Source organism: Triticum dicoccoides, chromosome 1B (genome assembly GCF_002162155.2).
Source record: "Triticum dicoccoides isolate Atlit2015 ecotype Zavitan chromosome 1B, WEW_v2.0, whole genome shotgun sequence".
Taxonomy (NCBI): domain Eukaryota; kingdom Viridiplantae; phylum Streptophyta; class Magnoliopsida; order Poales; family Poaceae; genus Triticum; species Triticum dicoccoides.
Genome location: NC_041381.1, coordinates 615,651,281 through 615,657,380, shown reverse-complemented (window position 1 = coordinate 615,657,380; position 6,100 = coordinate 615,651,281). Strand labels below are relative to the sequence as shown.

Below are 6,100 nucleotides of genomic sequence, written 5' to 3'. Positions count from 1 at the left end.
GACGGCGTCGAGGTAGGAAGAGACCATAGAGACCTTATTCCAACACGCCATCGTCTCCACCACCTCGTCGGTGTCACTGAAGAAGCAATACCCTAAAGGAAAAAAAATGAACGGGTCCCCACTTCTCTTGCTGTCGACGAGGCTGCTGGATGGGAAAGAGAAGAAGGACCAAGTTTGCGGTTAGGGTTGGGAGGCGACGGCTGTTGTGCATATGGAGTTATATAAATCGGAAATGAGGTAGTATGATGGAGTTGGGAGGAAATTACAACCTTGCCATCGCACACCACGAGATCCCACTGGCTGACCAAAAAGAGACACCTTGCTTCCCCAATCCCCACCCAAATCTCTACACGCTCGCCCTTTCTCATGCCCTCCATGGTGCAACCCTAGGTACCTCGACCACACCGCCGCCTCTCATCGTCTTGGCCCAGTTCCCCCCGCCCCCACCCCGTCCATCACGCCGCCGCCGCCGCCTACAGTGAAGAAGCAGGATCTCGCGACGTAATCCACCAGGACCTCGCCGCCGCCTCTTCCAATACTTCAGCCGTGGTATAGCAGGGTCCAGCCGCCGCCTGCTTCCAGGAATTCGCCGCCTCCTCCAAGACCTCAGCGACGCTACATCAAGGTCGAGCCGCCGCCTGCTTCCACCGCGGCCTCCAATACCCTCCTCAATCCCTCCGCTTTGAAGGTAGCCGACCCCCTAATTTGCCACAAAGTTCCTTCCTAGCACGAGCTACATGATACCCACTATCTGCAGCGTTGATTTTCTTTAAGATTTGTGTGGTCAAGACACATTAGGAGCGGCGCAGCAGTGTAATTAGCAGGTGCGGTCATGTCCTTCTGAACAGTAACCTCAAGCAGGCATAGGCCTGCAACCTACTCCATGCAGCTCAGCCGGTGGTGTACTTGTGTACCATCTTTTCAACTGCCCCACATGGATGCTGCAGAGAGAGATTGGACAGCACTGTCATACAGTAGTTGCGTGGTGGATTCAAATGGTAAGATAAATCTTCTTTTTTTACTTCTGTCATGTACGTTCATTGCGATAAATGATTCAAACGATAAGATAAATTCTCTGTGTATCAACTTTCTTTTTCTTTATTTATCCCCTATCAACTCAGCATGCACACCGCAGCTCTATATTAAAATCTTGCATGGGGAGACGAGCATTTGTGTACGGGACTTCTCCAATTATAACAAAATTTTACGATCGATTATATATGTTCTATTTGTTGCCAAAAAAACTGCACAACGTTATAAACAGAAAAAAACTAAATCTGAATTCTTAGTTGAAAACACTAATGCAACAGTTGAAGTATTTCCAATTAATTAACAAGAACAACAGGAAACTACCTTTACTATAGGATCGCTGGCCTCCCATGCTCTTCAATGCGGTGCTCGAGGCAGTGATTGCATGGTCTGCACACCTTCATGGGTCCCAGGGGCTGTCAATTCATCTGCATGTGAGAGAGAGAGCCGACATGAGGTGAAAGACTTTGTCGGAGGATGCATGTGAGAGACAGACGGACCAGGGGCAGATGTCCTTGCATATCGTGAACAGCAGCTTGGTACTGTATTAAGCGTTGATAGTCTTGGCAGAGCTGCAAAATTTTAAACTTTTGCAGATATCTCAACGCGAACAGTCCATTCTGGACGGCCCAGATATAGGGTATCAGGTAGCTCGGCCTACAGAAAACTGTTCTCAATTTGCAATTTTTGTTAGCCACAACAATCTTTTCACAAACTGGAGCCGTAGCTAATTTGTTAGTCAAGCAAACTCTTTTTTAGGCCTATACAGAGGTGAAGGGGAGTTGAGGGGTGTAGTGAAGCTCGAGGTGGGGTCGAGCTGCCCCAGAGACCCCCTAACCTTAGCCCTTGGCTGCAAGATCCGGTCGTCGGCAATTTCACCACCCACTCTTGTTGCAGGCTTGATCAGCTGAGATGTCATTAACCCGGAGCTCCTCTTCAGCCTCGAGTGGAACCGCTTCTCCTCCTAGCGAACAGGGTTCAGTTTCTGGTGAAGAACATATCTTCAACAGGTGCGTAGACATCTTATTTATTGCATTTGCACGTGTGCCCTCAATTCTATGTGATCGTCTTATAGTTGGTTCCATCTCCCTACCACTTGCACACGATCTAGGTCATATAGGTAACTAGAAGCATATTTGGTTTGGTTCATGCTTCTCCTCCCAGCGTACAGGTTTCAGTTTCTTAGGACATGTTTGGTTGACAGCCACATTTTTGCCACACCTAAGGTTATTAGGCGGGTGACGTAGTTGTGGCATGGCTAAGTTGTGGCAAAAACAGGGTTGTTTGGTTGGTTTCCATAGCTTAGTTGAGCTGTGGCAAATTTTGACCTGTTTGGATAATTGCCATGTAACCTGCCACAGGTCTGGCGAAAATGTGTGGATAGTCTTTAATTTTGGTAGCCCAATATGATAGTCACCCCGGTTCAATGAAGTGGTGAGTTTACTCTCCTATGCTCATGTGTGGGCGCCCGCGATGTCATGTGACGGTGTCTGCTACCCGCCCCACTTGCATTCTGAATGTCATCCAGTTCTTGTGAGTTGGAGTTGGGTGATCCACTTCCATCATCCAAACCTGTTTCTGGATCCATGGCAAGGGAACCATCAACATAATAATGCCCATGAAAAGTTCTTGCATTTCATGAAAGGACTTCATGGTGTTAAAGAGCAAGTGCCTAGCCCTATCCTGCATGCATGTGTATAATCTAATCACTATCATAAAATTCTTTAGGATGGTGTATTTTATATGAACGAAAAAAACTTACACTAAGTTGTTCTTTTTCAGACTTTGAAATGACCACTTTACATTTGGCTGCATCAAAGCCATCACTCTTATTCAGAGCTGTCTCGACTATCTTCCAATTATCCTTGTAGTCTGTAGTGACGATCAACTTGTTCAAGTGGAACCCCCACAACCAACTCTCTGTTTAAACTTTAAAGTATCAACACACTTCATATGGTGTTGCTTTTTGAAAACGAAGCCTGCATGCTGCTCTGTTTCGTCACTTGATGTAACAATCCAACATGAACTTGGCCTGTTCATCATCCCAACTTATGATTCTCTGATGTCGCCATCCAACTTCCCCTTTCCCTTTGCCATTGCCAATCCAATGAGAAGAAATGATTTTTTATGGAGTGACGAAATGGGCAACATCCGCAGTTCTCAGAAACCAACCATGGTACTCAAGATTTTTCTTGGATCTGGATGGGGATTTTCAGTGGAGTGAGTAGGGGGCTTGGAAACAAAATAGAAGGGGGATTTGGAGAGGAATAGTTGAGAAGATGAAATCGAGATTGGAGAGAATGGGAGGGGAAAAGACACGAGAGAGTTCATTCTTTCTTTTTGCCCAGAGTGGTCAAATACCCGTGTATGTGCTATCATTTCCATCCCGTGGGCAGTCGGAGGAACCCTGTTTTCTCCCACCACCTGAGGTGCGCCAAAGATTTGGCGGACGAATCCGGTGCCACAAAATGGGTGAAAAAAATGCGGCAAAGCAGTAGAAAGTGTGGCGAGATTTTTGTTGCACGCTAAGCTAATGTAGAGAAATGAACACCAGCCTGAAGGAGTATGACATGCCTAACTTAAGGTATTGCAAGTTATGGCTGCCAACCAAACATGCCCTTAAGAAGATCGACTTGCCATCTAAAAAATACCAGGTTAAATGGGCATACCTTGTGATCTCTATTACCAAGCTTGTCAATTAGTTTTCAGAGTTTGAGTTTGTTAAGATAGGAATATGTTAGAGTTTTTCTTCCTTAAGCTAGAGTTGGAGTTTGTTAGGAATGGTCTGATCTCGTGGATCAATAAATTTGTCCATGGACTAGCGTGTAAGACCTAGAGGTAACAACGGATCAATAATAAAACAGAAAAGGAGGCCTCTCCTCACATCTGTGCTCTCAGGAGCTTGGTCTATGACAGTTAGTGTTAAACGATATAATTGCTTCAACAGATAGGCATTCAGCCTTCGACAATGATATCTGTTTTAACAGACTGTTTGCACAGTTCGCTCAGTTGTTATTCATGCCAAATACCGACCAGGTGGCCTATGCATTTTATTATTTTGCTGTTAAAAAGCTTATTGCTCCCCATTTCACACTATAAGTCCATGCGCACTATGCATACATGCCAAGGAGGCAAGGATACACTAAGTCTAACAGAGAGTTAATGGTGATGAAACATGATTTTTTGCTTCAGTTCACCCTTTTTTTATGATTTTCGATGCAGACAGTGGTTGAGACGAAAACTCACCCCTTGGTTGCTATACAGTCTAATTCACATGGACTTCACCTGTCATTAACAACTCGCTATGTGCAGGAGCATGCCGATTCACGTGCGACACGAGTTTATAAGCAAGTTGGGATATATTGATGTGTACGGATATATTGATGTATGCCAATTCAGTCACAATCTCTTATTCAAATAAGGGGTATAGATTGGGAATCTTGCAATAACTACACGCTTGATTTCTTTCGAGCATGAACAATGTGCTCATTTCAATGGTACCAAGGACTCATAGGACCGAATCGAGCAAGTTTCAAAACTATGCGGGGGTGTCCAAGCTAGAAAGTTTCTGGTACTGGCAGCCCACCTGGTACCGAGGCCACCAACTTTCCGATTATGACATAGAAAAAGTAAAACTATATTTTTTCTTCAAGTTCTGCATTGAGTCTTCGCTAGCAAATTGAGGGACAAATACATAACTGTCGGTCCCATCTGATACTTAAGAGGAGGAAGTACAAACTGGAAGGAAAGAACTTAGTACTACTGTGATGTGGCACTCTTGGTAACGGACCAGGTAGCTCACATTGTCCATCCCTTGGCAATGGACCAGTGAGTGTTTTCAATTTTTTCTTTTGGAATCTCATGCATATTTGATATAGCATACCATATCGTAGTATTTGCCAGTATAACAACCACTTTGCCAAAGAGATGCTCTATGTGTGCTTCACTGTCTTCTAATCATTGCAATGTTCCTTGCATGATAAAATTTGTAGATACGAATATTGTATATGTGCTCACATGTACATGTGGTTTTTTCCTGTATGAACAACTTGTTTAGACAGGATACTCATCTAATTGCCCTGTCATCTAATTTTCTGAGATAACTTTATGTTAACTCATTAGTGATTATGCTTTAATGAGTTAATTTTGGTATGTAGGGATGGATTTGCTGAGTTGGAGACCTGGGAGGACCCCACTCCTAGGCCATCACCCTTTACTCTCAAGGAGCTGGGTGATGCCTGGGTTGCTGCTGCAAAGCGCCAGCTCATTCGCAGGCCCAAGACACCGCACCATGAGGAGCTGCTGAGGCGCAGCCAAGAGCATAACCAGAAGAGTTTGATAATAGCGTTGAACGTCTATTCCAAGCAAAACAATATGCAAGTATGCGAACATCGTACTCAAATATTTGACCTTGCTTTTAGACTAGTTTGTTAATTAATTGTTTACTTAGAATAGCTAAAATCCCATGATTTGATTTTGAAGACTAGAAATGCAATAAAATATATCTCATTAGGCTTGTTAATTTACACGTGTCATTTGTATTTCAGCCTACTGACCTCGAGGTAATCGAAGTGAAAGCAAGAAACCTAATCATCGAGGGGGGGAAAGGGATACATACACTTTAACTTTCTTGTGAAAATGCAAGGTGACCCATCTAGTTTGTTCTTTGCGGAGGTGCATCCGGATTGTAGAGAGGAGGAGGATGTGTATCTTTGCACCCCTTTGGAAGCTAATGACTCGGGTAACTATCTATTATGTTGTTCAGATTGATATTTTTATATAGATACTTTAGTTATGCATCTCTACTGCTAATACACTTTCCTTGTTTTATAAGGTAACTGTTATGGGTGCAAGGACCGTGCAAAAGAGCTTTTGCATCCCACTACCGGTGGCTACTTGGGTGGGCACAAAGATGTTGTTTTCCCCTTCATTTACGAAAGTGATGAAGAAAGTGAAGATGAGGCCTGATTTCTCTTGGTTTCTTGCGTTAGTCTTAATCTGATGTGCTAGTGGGGTTGCGTACGACAAGAAATAGTGTGGTGCTAGTTTGTGGCCGCATCTATCCCCCCCC

General features: G+C 44.2%; 1 long non-coding RNA gene across 1 annotated transcript; it reads left to right on the top strand.

The window, feature by feature from the left end:
* Positions 1-928: 928 nt before the first annotated feature.
* Positions 929-6,068, top strand: LOC119310166. Its single transcript, XR_005150666.1, has 5 exons — positions 929-998; positions 1,927-2,039; positions 5,187-5,409; positions 5,577-5,770; positions 5,864-6,068. It is a non-coding gene; the product is annotated as an uncharacterized LOC119310166 (long non-coding RNA).
* The last annotated feature ends 32 nt before the right edge of the window (positions 6,069-6,100 follow it).